We start from the raw sequence: 14,931 nt of genomic DNA, 5'->3' as shown, positions 1-14,931 counted from the left end.
AATATTATCAAGAAGTAAAAACTTATTGTAACAGGAACTCAGTTTACAAAAACAAGTTTTTTCTTTTATTAACTTTTTTTTTTGAGGAGATGAACGCATTTCTTAGTACCAATCAGACAAGTTACTTCATTTTTCAACAGTGTTAGATCCTTCAGTTCCTTTGGATTCTTTTTGTATTCATCCCTTAAAAACATCCATTCATTGGTCTTGTTTTGTATTGCTTGTCTTGACAAGCAACCTCAGCTGTATAAAGTTTTTATTAAATATCACACAATTAATAAACACATTTTACAGCCGATCGTACAACGACATAATTGTACCAGTACGTCTTTGACAACGACACTGTACTACAAACTGGCAGATTTGAATAATCTTATCTCCCGGCATATGTTCCCAACAACTGGGTTGTAGCCCTTGTGCATTAGTGTTGCCACTTGTGAGTTTAAAATTTTCCCTAGAGGATATCCCCCCCCCCCCCCCCCCCCTTACGATATACGAGTCATGTAGTATGGGTACTTTCCCTAATTAAATAATAATACAATAATCATAACAAGTAATAAATTTACTTTATCACACCATCATTTTAATTTCTTGGCAAGGATACTACCCACCTGATGATGGTAAATGATTATCGTATTTATTATAAGTGGCATTGCGTGCACGTTGCCGCCACTATATACTCTCTTTATCTCTGTTGAAAAACCATGCTGTAGTCACTTGAAAAAGGGACGGCCCCCATGGAGCTCATTCTATAGTAAACGTTTATAGGCTACACTAATCGCTTATCATCAGGGGTGAAAAGTATTGTTAAAAATAGAGGTCTATGAGCCCCATTGCTAGCGACGTACTGTATCAGGTGTGGTTACATGTGGTTTCTCTGGAAATCATCGTAGTTTTTTCTTCTTAACATGGTTAGTTCTTTTTGAATTCATCACAAAAGGCCAACTAACCTGCTTTCGTCCTCACCTACTATTTCTCATTGGTGCTCCACCAACGTATACTGATAGAGCTAACAAGGTAAAATTTTTACTCATTATAAAAACCGCATCGCATTATGCAGACGTAACCCTGCCTGCGCTATCGGTATACGCAGACGGGGCACCAGTGATAGATGATAGGTGAGGATGAAAGCAGGTCAGTTGGTCCATCGTGAAGAATTCAACAAGAATTAACCACGATGGTTTCCAGGGGGAACCGCGTGGAGGTCGACCTGATAGGGTATATTGGTAGTAATGGGGCTATTAGAATCCATTACTAACAATCCCTTCCGCTGAGCTGTGAATATTAGGCGAAATGCTTTTAGTGGCTTTCAATTTACAGTTGAATTTAGTCAACATTTTACACTATTTGACAAATCATCCTTCAGCCATAATTATATTTTTATATATGTATACACAATAAAAAATATATCATGCAGTTCCAAATCGATTTTAAATATAACTAAATATAATAACTTTAGTTTATTTCAGTTTCAAATATTAAAGTTATTACAAGTTTAACGCCTATACGTTTAATACCACTGAAGCACTTATATGCCGATGAACTCTATTTCTATAAAATCGTATAATTTACTTAAAATTTTATTTCAATAATATACCTAGTTACAATTACAGTACGTGGAGTTTCAGGTGTCAGTTCTCTTATGATTCGTTAGATATCGAATCCGTACTAGAATTTAGGGCTTAGAATGTTTCTACGATATATCCCATCATATCCATATAGATAGAGCGTCTATTATCAAAATACAATTTTTCGACTGAGCCGTTGTTTTTATCGTAATATACGATATTCTGAAAGTATAATATTGATAATATGAGTGTGAAACATTAAATTAAAAAAAAAAAATATGTAATAAAAGTTACTTATATCAAATTAATACCTGTCGCATTATTTAAAAAAATTTGACCTTTTTTGAAGTATATGTTACCTAATGTTGTACTGTAGATGTTATTGAAAAAAAATATACGTAAATCTTACAATAATGAAAGAATTTTTGGTGATTTCTAATTATAAAGGAATTCTAAAACAATTTATGTTTGTAATTCATCTAATTGACTGTTTTCTTCGAGTGTCCGTAAACTACGGATATATCAATATGCAGAAGTGTTAAAGATTAAGGAACTGATATAATTAAGAAAGATCACATCGTATGACTACAAAATTGCTATGCTGGCAGAGGTTAGAACTAAAACCCAATAGTAACAAAATTACAATTTTTTGAAAATTGTAAAAACCATTTATTCATTTTAGATAACTGACCAGTTCTGGCCCCATAACCACAATGTTAAAATCTTAATATAAGAAAAAAATAAAAGAACAGGTAATATACTTGTACATTTGTAAAAAGTGCGTAGGTTAGAAATTTTCTTATATCGGTAGTTAACAGTGTGTCCGTACATAGAGATGTAGGGTTAAGTGCTCTGTGGCTGGAAAACAACTCAATCAAGGACTTTAACGAACTTTGCTAACTTAGAGTGGTACTAAAATATTAAATGATGAATTAACGTCAAAACTCATAATTTGCTTGTGCATACGAAGGCAGTTATGTTCGTCAATTATTCAAGAAAACTGAACGACGCCACAATGTTGTTCCGGTGACACACTTTAGATCACTGTTTTTCAAACTTGTTTATACCACCGCCGTATGATGGCTTAATTATTCAAATCAATACATATAATAAAGTAGTAAATGGTAGCTGTCTGTACATGGAAGATATATAAGAAAAACTATTTGGGAAGGGGGGCTTTATAAACACATTAGAACCCAAAACAATGATTTTTAGAATTTTTGTCTGTACGCGCGCGCGAACGCTAATCTCAGTAACAGCTTAACCGATTTGAATGCGGTTTTCACCAATGCGTTGCGGTTTGCTCCACTTAGCGTGTAGTGTTTATTTCAATTATAAGTTTTATTTCAATCGGTTCATAAATAAAAAAGTTATATCAATCTAAAAAAATCACATATAAAATACCAGATCAGTTGAATTGGCTGAAACTTTTTTATTATATGTATAGATTTTCGAAAATTCTGTCTACTCATGTCAAGCTAGATCAGATCGCTAGTTTTCCAATATAACAATAACTTTAAAATTTTACACCCTTTGATACCGTCTTCTGTATCGGAAATCTCTCTACGATAGCTCCAACGATCCATTTTATTCATAAAACGGATCTATGAAACGAATTAATATTACATTTTGTAGTATAACAGTTGTTAAAATGTTTATTTCTAAATGATACGTACAGGACGGTATACTTTTGTTAGAATTTAGTACTCTAGAAGTACTATATCCTGATTATTAACACAGAGTATGTACTTTTATCCCATTTCACACGGGCAAAGCGGCGGTAATCAACTGGTGATGCATATACTAATCTATACTAAGTACTCGTGTAATGTGACGGATCCATATACTGCTTTACTACCTAGATAACAACATTACAATGCTATTCGTTTTGTATTGTCAGTGCATCTCTTACTAGTTCACAGAGATGCATTTGAATTTAGGTTGAATCACACAAATGGGTAAATAAAGATGAATAAATAAGTACTGAAAATTGGATGTATTTCAAACATTATATCAGTTTTTAATATTTAAAATATCTAATATTAAATATAAATAAACTCGCAGACACGACAAAATACTAACAATTTCAACGACATTTAAATATTGTAACAATTTTACAACATTACTTGGTCGTAGAAAGCCAGAATGTAGTAATATTTAACTCCCTCAGAACCTAGCTAGACTTAAAGGCAGGCGGCGAGAGCTGTAGGCGGTAAACATCCATATAAAGGCTCGCTAGTTGTGTCACAGAAACAGCAACAGGAGCTTCTTTCTATGGGAGTTATTAATACTAAAACATCTTTTAAGCTGAATACATACAGGCAATCAACTATCACACCATAATAAGTTCCAATAATTCTGAAGTATAGTATAATATGTATATGTGTGTATATATGATTTATCGATTAAATACTTTATTAAAATAACTATCATAGCTAGTTATTAAGAAACGAAGACATTTGATAATACTTTTTAATTGATAGTATTGACTGACCCCAGTGTAATCATTTCATTTTATATTTCCTGACACTTACAAATATGTGAAGCAATGTAATTTCTTTTTATGATTACCCAATAATTATTAGAGATAATAAGCCATTACGCAACTACAAATATATGACTCTTTCCTTTTTTTAACATCATGTAAACAGTCAAATAAAATTAAAGTTAATTTAACTTACTCCGTTTTTTCTAAAGAAATTACAATTCCGACGATAATTTCTTTAATCGTGTGAAAATTCTCCGTTTATATTGTTACCTTCCGAAAGGAACAAAGTAAAGATATGTAATTTAAACAATACCTAATAATATTATCACTACCTAACATGGATACACGAAATTCAATCCTACTAAAAATCACACTGTTCACGGTACACATTAATTTAACCTGTCAAGTGTAAATACAGCATTTTATAATTCATTATTTACGTACTTAAAAACAGAAACTGTTTCTAGAAACTCTCAGAATGCAAAACATAATAATTATTTTTATTTAGAGAATTATTAAGACAGTAAACATGTGTAAAATACTCATGTCTTAAGTTTACAGATTTATCTAGTTTGAAGCCTAAACAATAATTGTTATGGTATGGTCATGAGAGCCTTATTTATTTTATACTAGAGACACCACAACACCACATGTGTTCAAATTATACAGAATACAAAACAAAAAATATCTAAAAATGTCTGAAACTGGTATAAAAATCCGTAGCGTGTTTTAGAAGTTGAAAAACAGGGAGAGCGACTGTATTATATTTAGGAATTTATAGTAGTGGCTATTAAATTATCTGTGATACCCAATATGTCTGAATTTCCTTTCTTTACATATCGCCTATTTTCTGTATATGAATAACTTCAACAACAATTATTTTATTAAATTCTTGTAGTGTTGTAACTGTCAATGTCGTTAGATAGTCCAGCTGACAGGTCCCGGAAGGCGAGATGACATGTCGGGGTGACAGTGGCTATAGCGACCCTTCTTAATTATTCAAGTGACCCAACCAAATCGTGATTGTGTGGCTACCGACAATGCACGTGCTCCGTTTAACAAACATCTCTATTGCTGAATTTAGTTTAGCCTTTAAAATGACATGAATAATACTATGATCTTATCTCTTCAATAATATTTAATATTCATCCAATTTCTCACTATGTAGATATTCACTATCGTAATTCCAACCAAGCAGGAAATTCATGAGTTAAGATTTCCTGCATGTAGTTAGTATCCCAAATTATTAATTATTAAGTATAATATTATTATATTTATAATTAAATTAAATGCAGATACAAAATCCTAAACTTCATATCATAACCCAATATCATACTAACATCTTACCGTCCAAGCGGGAAAGTTTGTAGGGACAAATGGAAATGGCCACATTCTGTTACTACACAATGACTTACAAGTCATTTTAAAAATTTGCTTATAATTAATAAACTCAAAAACTAAATATAACGATTTTAAAAATTCTTTCACCTATGGAAAACTACATTATCAGCGAGTAACATAGGTGATATAATATTTAAAAAAAATAGAGATTCCCAAAAAGTAACCCAAAGTATAAAAAACTGGCCTATTAAAGCTAATATAAATTACGAATTTATCTTTCTATATATCTAAAACCAGCATGGTCTTAAAGAATGGACGTATTTAATTTGATAGAATTTTGCTTATTCCAATATTTTTTTGGTCAAATTGATTAATTTTTTATCTTCATTCACCCATTCAGCTTCGCAATTTAACTTCTCTTCTAAGTAAGTAATTTACGCCGAAAGTAGGAAGTGAGCCGTGCGTGCGGAGTGTTTTCAAGATTTTACGACAGCAGTTTCGTGTGAGCGCCGCGAGTGCGTACTAAGTAATCGCCGATAAATTATAAACACTTATATACCTATAACCGTTTAAGTTTTCTCCGTGTGTATTTGCGTTCCCCATTCCTCCTGCTTTAAGCCCGTCAAGAACATATAGTACAGCCGTCATTAATTAAGTTCGATTACTTAATTAAATCGGAGCGATTCTCAATTAAGAAACGTCTGTCGACGTTCTCTATACGCTAAAGTTTAATGATTTATAGGGTTTAATAGTTAAAAAACGTAATCCTTATATTTTCAACTGTACGTTGCTTTACATAAATGTGGTCCCAAATTCGTTTTTCGATTGAGTCAATTTAGGAAATGATCATTTCTCAATAAACTGGCTCAGTGTACGTTATGTTCCCAGATGTTCAGATTCAGATGTCTGGATCCGAACTTGCAATGAAATATTAATTTATTACACTTATCATATTTTGTAAAATATGTATATGAATGACACAGTAAATATATATATGTATATATATAAAATGGGTGTATTATGGTTTTTTAGGCTCGACAATGGGCACATGACAGCCCTAGTATTGCAGGCGTCCATAAGCTACAGTGATCGTTTACTCTCAGACGGATTGTATGCTTGTTTGTCATCTGATAATAGAACCTTCATTATTTTTCATATCATAACTTTATTTTAGTGAAATATATAATAAGCATGTTTTTAATTTTCTTTAAAAATAAAAGTGTACTTCCTGTCGAACGACTCCTGTTTGAGGTTGCGAGCAGCTGACACGAATAAAAGGATCGATTAACTTCTATTTTTACTCGTGGCCGTGCCTTGCAGCTCTTCGGCCCAGTGCCCAGCGGCCGGTCGCCTCCAATGTGACTGAAAATGACCGGGATAAACAAAGGGCATTTGACATTTAAGCATAAGAGCTTTTTTGTGTTCTGAAACATTCAATTGAAACACACCATCGATTGTCTGTGATTAATAGCAATATTGTGTGCGCTCATCGTAAATTATTATTAATATTGTCACTTTGCAACTTTCAGAATATTCAGATAAATATGAAATCACGAGTTTTTTTTTTTAATGTATGCTATGCCCCCACTCCAGACAAAAAAGTCTCAAAAAAAAGTTTAAGAAGTGGACGTGACAGTCGTCACAGTAATAAAAAAAAAAGAAAAACAAACAAAACTGTATTCGTTTAAATTAATTCAGAACTATAAATAGCCCAGTATTTTTAAACATACCTATATAATAAAAATATAGATAGCAGTATTAATGATAATGATTATTTGATGACGTCTGCCCTGTAGCATCTGTTGAAGAGTAGGGAAATATGGGTCTGTCAAATAAAAAAACAAGATAACTATAACCGGCTGTAGCTATTTTTACGTTAGTAAATAATATTTTTGATGGTTTTTTGAGGATGGATGATTTTGATGAGGTTACAGATACATTAACTTTCACATTAATTTTTTTTAGAGTCTATAAGGTTGTTTACTGCGTAGAGTATCGAAACTATTATCAAATTCTGATCATATCTATCAAGCAACTACTCACCATGGCTAGAGTAATCTTTAAATCCATTAAGATTTAAATTCTAGCTACAAAATCCTGCATCTTTCGATCTCCTACAATTCTACTCTTAAATACCTTGGTACTGTTTTATTAATAGCTTTATATATGTAGCATTTACATTAAAAACAACAGAAATATTATACAAAAACAATATTGCATATTTCATGAGTTTTCAAAAATAATACTGTATATTTGATATATTTTATTTATATAATGTGCGTAATATTTATATAATAATAATAATGTGTGTAACCAATTCATCAGTATCTCATAAAACAATGAATACAGAAGCACATTGCATACTTGCATGGGGCCGCGGGCGGTCGTTGGCCTGCAAGCTACTATGCTATACCACAGTAACTGTGTGGTTATGCTAGTGAGGCTATACGACGTTGCGTTGAGTGGTGACCTGTCGATCGGCAGCGGATTGTTCCCTTCAAAAGCGAGACATTTGTAATAAGTATTTGCCTATACATAAAATCGATTGTTTGATACACCCTCAGGACAACCCGCCTTAATATTCTAGTCCATTGATTTTATTCATGGACGTCGAGAACTGCTCCCACTGTAAATTATAAATCACAAAAAGCCTGTGACCTAACTTTATATTGTAAATCAATAGCAAAATGCAATATATAGATTCTTGAGTCACATATTTTTTTTTCACTTTTCCTCCATAGTTTTAATGAAATTAAAACCATACGAAACATTTTTTTTTTTGTTTTTGGCAACTACTTAACGTATTTTATGCTAGTTCTAACCCACGGCTTTGACCCCTTAAATCAATACATAAAGTATTCTATATGTTGAGTTAGGATATAACCTGCTAGTGTACAAAATTTTTTTTTTTTTTTATACAACTTAGAATGGCAAACAAGCTGACGGCCCACCTGATGGAAAGTGGTAACCGTCGCCTATAGTCCCGTCATTTAAATCCTTACAAAGTTTAGCATTTATTTATGTATAAATAGGATTATTATAATAATCGCTATTTTTTTCCATTTTGTGTTTATAGCCTTGCTTATCTACATGTGACCATACCATATTACTAGCGATCTGCCCTGGCTTCGCACGAGAAGATAGATTGAAAGATAAATTATTATTTTATATTAGCTTTAACAGCCACATTTTTGATACTTTGGGTTACACGATACAATAATGTATTGTAATATTTATAGGGATATCTACTTTTTTTAATAATATATAATGAATTATATTCGCTGATAAAGCAGCTTTGTATACATGAAAGAATTTTTTTAGTATAATCGTTTGATTTTTTAATAAATTTAAAATTAAACTACTCAATCAATTCTTACAAACACAAAAAATCTAATAATAATATTAGTATAGTATCTATAATATTAACTAATATTGTAAACAATTATATTGCAGCGGATATGCTCGATATAAGAACGTTTCGCTACTGTAAAACATGTTGTAAATAATATAATTTAGGGGGCGATCAAAAGATATTTCATTGACTGTTACTATTGCTTTGACCTTAACAAGGATATGGAACTCACGATTACAGAAGTACATATGAGTTATGATATAAAACGACGACGGCCACTACAATATTATTTGTGTCAGAAATAAATTAATTTATCTTTTCGTCGCATAATCAATATGAATGGCAGTCTTTTTAATATCAACATAGCTTTTAATATAAAGAATTGTATCATCTGTATAATCAGTACCAAACCAAGAACAATCAGTTTCCGATCTTTATGCGCATAGCCTTATCTTAACTAAAGTAAACAGTTTTCTATTAAAACTTGATCTCATTTCAATAACGTGACTTATCACTTACCTATCAGTTGTTGCTAAAATAAGATCAATTATCTGTAGGTATATTAGGATATGCAATACTATTACTGCACGGATAGCAACTACTTACTTTCAACTTCATTGTCATCATTCAACTACTAAAGAAAAAATTCGAACTAAAGACCGGCCAAAAGTATTTTGAAATGTTTTTGAATTTTGTTACTCATGATTATCTAGATTATTAAGTATAATAATGTATGTACGTCTTGTGCAACCATGTTATACTATACGTGTTCTACTTAACTAACTACATTGATTTACTGTTTGAAGACTTCCAGAACCCGGTACAGTAAACAATTTCATGTGTTATTTGTTGAGATCGGGTATGTAGATCATACTGCTAGAAAACAGATTATTTCCAATTTATTATACAAATATCCTTATATTACACTATCAAACATACAAATAAAGCTAAATTAATTTATAAAGCGAATGATCTACTTTTAATAAAGTTCTAATATACCTTAATATAGTTTTAGTAAGAATAACCTATGATTATGACATTAACGAGTACAATTTGTACCAAAAAAAATATATTTATGATTGTATTCAACAAAAAAAAAAAACTACTTTAATCGTGGCAGAATCACGTATTTTGTCGAGACCAGTCTGAAAATATATCGTTTTAGATAAAAAAAGAATTTTCCAAATTGGTTTTGCACCCATTAAAACTATTATTATTATATGTTTTATTAATATCTATGTATTAAATGGGCCTTAGTTGCTTGATTGAAATAAATAAATTGACGATATAACTACGTTACCTAGTCAACCATTAAAAAATTCAGACAAAGTCCTTTTGGAAGTCGTTTAAGAATTAACAATATATAATATTAATAACTTATACCCGCGACTTCGCATGACTGGAATGTGTGACCGAGACAAAAAGTAGCCTATATCCTTCTCCATTTCATATACTGTGTATACCAAATTACATAGTGATTATTTTTAATCCACGAATGTGGCAAACAAGCATACAGCTCGTCTGTTGATGAACAGTCATTGTAGCCTATGGAGGCTTGCAATAAATACTATACTGGCTGTGGGCATCGTTCATTTAACAATTTCTCAGAATATAATCCGTATAACGGACGAAACGGAAGAACACAAGGGGAGACAGAGTTTCTCATTAGACTCAATGTCTCGAAACCTCCTCTGAGTTTGGGATCGTCGACGATTCTTTCAGCCCGTCTTTGAACCAAATCAAGAGGACCAGCTGGTATCCAGGTGCTCCGGACCACTGGTGAGAGCAGTACTCCATAAAGGGCTGGATTTGCGACTTGTACAATAATAGTTTTTGTTTCGGGGTGAAATATCGGTATGTTTTATTGAGCACCCCGAGTTTTTGGACGCCAGCTTCACCCTATCTTCAAGATAATCTCAGATCTTTATGATGTTTGGTTAAACCATTAAAGCACTGTATAATAACTAACTCACTTTCATATTTATATCATTAATAAGAATTTGATATATTGGCGCTATGGCAATAGATAATATAGCACTACAGTAAATTAATGATATATGAAAATATGAACAAATAACTTATGTTTACTTTTTATAATAGCAAATAATACATTACATATATCTGATAGCCTTATTCGACATATAAAATATCCACCACAGCTTCGACCGTAGTCAAAGGGCAAACCGATGAGGCGTTGTGGGCAGTCTATTGGGACTTAGCTTAACAATAAATAAACTTAATAACGGTACACCGCAGTAAATTTTTCACGTAAACACCCTTTGAGCCTTTGTTATTTTGGGGATATGTACGTCATTGAAAAATTATCAGGTTTGTCACAATCAATGTACTTATAGATCAAAAATGCACAAATGTATACGCGTATCACTGATAAAAAACATATTTCGTATACATATCTTTTGTACACCTTATAAATTGTAAGCATATCTAAATAGGTATTAGGTACTTTAAATATAAACAATTTGAAGTAGACTTTATAATAGAATAATAATCTTGAGGTCGGTTACAACAAAATTCTTCGTCCCACCATATTCAGGGTAAACATTTACGCTGCAGGCCCTCGATACATTGCGTGACTTCCTTACCATTACCATTTATGTTGAAAATTACACTTGCTTTCCAACAATTTAGAACTCATTGAATAATACTTTGAAATATTTTGATAAATATTAACTATCATTATTTTGACTTAATAAAATTTACTTAGGTCCCAAAAAATTATAGGTGTGCCCTAGAACTGATATGTTTACCCTAATTTATTTCTAATTACGTTATGGATTTAATTACTTAAGAAAAGTTTTAGTACTATTTTATTAAATCATATTGAACACAATACACGAAAAAGACACTTGAATTAAGATATTGAGAACATCTTCCTTTTTAAAACTAGTTAAAAATACAAGGGGCTTTCTTGCGGCTTCATTTTGAGAAAAATTTTTGAAGCGTAACGAAACAGTTCTTCACCGCTGGATTAATGTTCAAGTACCGTGTAGGTGTAGTCCATTTACGTTCATATATTATAGAGAATAAAATTCATATTAGAATTGTATTCTTTAATTTTGTAATTATTTTTAAGCGTAACGTTTGTAAAGGTTCATGTGAAGATAGGAAAACAAGCAATAGTCAGCAGCAGTATATTGGAAAGTATAACAGATGATAAAACAAGAATAATAAAACAAAGTGGCAGATTTAAGAAAAAAAGAATTAAATTAATAAAAAGAAATATATAAAAGGAGTTCTCGTTGTGGACAAAACAATTTCTAAAAAGAGATTTTCTATTAGACTGTATATATCATACTATATCTTCATCAATCCTACACTGATTTATATAATTATTTATTTATCGGAAGGTTTATTTGCTATCTAATTATGTACTTAAGGTAATATTTAACCTTGCACATGCAGTGTATATGCTTTTCCTTTAGGTATATAGTAAGACAGGCACCTTACTTATAACTAAGACTATCATTGTATACTAAATATACCATATTTAGTATACAGTGACGATTATGTCCATATCTGTCTATATTTTTTTTATAAATTTTTCATATTTAATTATTTATTTGTATTAGTTGTTTTAATTAGTATGTATTCAACAACTGAAATTATGTTCAAATAAATCACTATGCCAGAATTATAAATACATTTAACCTTAACAATTGTAGTATTTGACCTAAATGTCCGTGCAGCCGTTTTATATTGTTAGCCAGACCGAGGTTTGCACTTAATTACTACTACCAACTAACAACAGATCTCAACTCTATTAATAGGCACTTAAAACAAGTTTATAAAAAGGCACGTAATATTTGGCACATTTTTGGTTTCCATATCAATGTTTTTAATATTTATTCTTAGACCCGTCATAATTTTAACCCTCGCGCCAAACTTATAAGACTTCTTTGTAAAATGAACATAAGGAAGACCGAAAGGCTTCCCTTATTCCTGAGCGAACTCTTGATGCCCAATATAGCTAACTGTTCTTATAGCCTTACAACTGTTGAACCTCGTTTAAAAATCCGATAAAAGTTCGAGGAGACCCTCGTCGTCGTATGCTATGTGCATATAAATTTATCCTTTACCATGAATTTACCACAAAAGTAGTTGCAATCATTATATCTATCGTATTATATGAGATAGAGCTTGTTCTTTTACTTTAGAAAAAATTTGGTAAATATTTTTTAATACATAGTCTATATATTTAGTAGTTTTTCTTTTTTTTCTGTTCAGGTATAGGAGGCCTTGATCCATTTTAATAGGTTTGTCCGTGTATTCTAATTTATTGAACTATTTTTTTTTTAGCCTACACAAATATTTTTTTATAATTCCATCTGTATCTCTAATACATATATGTACTAGCTGTACTCCGTGGATTCACCCGAGGTCGTTATCGTGATGTTGAATGGCCTAGCTCATTTCTTGAGGTACAAGAAATGAGTTATCAAGTGCAAAAATAATTTTTCAAGTCTGCTTGGTAGTTCCAGAGTCTAATGCGTTCAAACAAACAAATTCTTCTGTTTTATAAGTACGATCCGACTCGGTTTCGCCCCGCTAGATAGATAGTAGAAATACAAATAAGTAATATTAGCTTTAATAGGCAAATTTTTGATGCTTTGGAATACATTATTGTAATTTTTGTAGGTACCTCTATTTTTTTGAAAATATTATAGCCTGATAATGTAAGATACTCGCTAATAATATAACTTCCTATATATGAAAGAATTATTAAAATCGTTTGAGTAGTTTTTAAGTTTAACCATTACAGACATACAAAAAATCAAGCTTTCCTCTTTGTATTATTGGCATAGATAAATAATAATACAAAATAAAAGTTTTTAAAATTAAAAAAACTTAACTAACATTCTTGCTGTGTATCGAGCACTTCCCTCACTTTGAAGGCTTCTTGGAAATAAAAATGGCCCTCTGAATCTCACCTATTAGTATGTTAGTGGTCGCTGGCATCGACTGAACGTGCCATAGGTGTGAGTCACGTAACGGAAACTCTTCTTGCTCAGATATTAATGCCTTTACTTGATGCATTCCCATGGTTCATTTTGTAAAATACCATTTTCACATTTTTGTATATACTGATCCGAGAAACTTACTGATCGCGAACTCGAATATTATCAATGCTACGCTAATCCTAATTAAAATGAACCTTTTGGATTAAACCGTTTATCAACAAACATCTGCGTACCCGGTCGGTGTATAAATTAAATTTGTTTAAACGACTGTTTCTCTTTACAAAAACTCAAGCAAAGCGCCCTGATATTGAATGAGAATACTGTAATTGCAATTTCAATTTTACTTGACTTTATTTATGAGGCGGCCGATCGCGGCCAAATATAATTTTCTGTTAACATTTTTAGATTATTATACTTTTATTCTTTATTGTACACAAAATGCATAATAATTTTAAATATAATATAAAATAAACACAAATAAAAATATATATATATATATATATATATATATATATATATATATATATATATATATATATATATATATATATATAAATACACAAACATTAATTCTATTAATTAATTTTAAGTTTATTATTAAATTATTCTTTTTCATACAGGAAATTTAATATATTTCTCTAAATAAATGATATTATATTATACGTGTTTCAACGGTGGAATTGCATTTAAAATAAGTAGCGTATTTTCCAACCCAATTAAGTCTTTGTTTTATCCCAGCATACCCAGCTTACGGCTAATCGCAAAGTGATACATGACACTAATTTTATTAAGCACCAGGTACTCAAAATGCATTTATTTAAGTACATGTTATAGTCTTGTTATGATTTTACACCAGGATATTAAGATAAAAATAATGAATTATTTTAATGCTTAGCAATCGAACTCAAAATTTATATTAAATTTTACGCAATTTATTGGTACAGTATTTTTATACGAATAAGAAAAATTACAATGAAATTACATTTAAAAATGGAAAGCAATGTGGTTCTCATACCTTATTAGTCTTTCTAGTTAATAATAAAAGCTGTTAATCGATAGTTGCATTGATAAACCTGCAACGTTGTCAACAGAACGCATTCACCTCAACGTAGGCCATGCTTTGTGTTAAAGTACAGTCACGGCTCGTATGATTTGCTGATCAAAAAACTTCAGCATAATAGGGGTTGACATAAAGGAAAATTT

The 14,931-nt window shown here is 31.0% G+C and overlaps 1 protein-coding gene and 1 long non-coding RNA gene across 4 annotated transcripts in view; one reads left to right on the top strand and one right to left on the bottom strand.

Moving 5' to 3' along the window:
• LOC113517548 (protein sidekick) overlaps positions 1-14,931 on the top strand; it is a 61,626-nt gene that overhangs the window by 2,470 nt on the left and 44,225 nt on the right. The gene's annotated exons all lie outside the window — the stretch shown is intronic.
• The window catches only part of LOC128200636 (uncharacterized), a 28,046-nt gene that overhangs the window by 1,205 nt on the left and 11,910 nt on the right, over positions 1-14,931 (bottom strand). The window contains exon 1 of one of the 2 annotated variants that reach the window (XR_008252825.1): positions 74-408. The exons of the other annotated variant lie outside the window; for it this stretch is intronic. This is a non-coding gene — a long non-coding RNA (uncharacterized LOC128200636). Of the gene's footprint in view, positions 1-73; positions 409-14,931 lie in introns of those variants that run through there. 2 annotated transcript variants of the gene reach the window in all.

Source organism: Galleria mellonella, unplaced genomic scaffold (assembly GCF_026898425.1).
Source record: "Galleria mellonella isolate WM207_F2 unplaced genomic scaffold, CSIRO_AGI_GalMel_v1 utg223, whole genome shotgun sequence".
Classification (NCBI taxonomy): Eukaryota; Metazoa; Arthropoda; class Insecta; order Lepidoptera; family Pyralidae; genus Galleria; species Galleria mellonella.
Note: the sequence above shows the minus strand (reverse complement) of the source record. Positions and strands in the feature narration are given on the sequence as shown.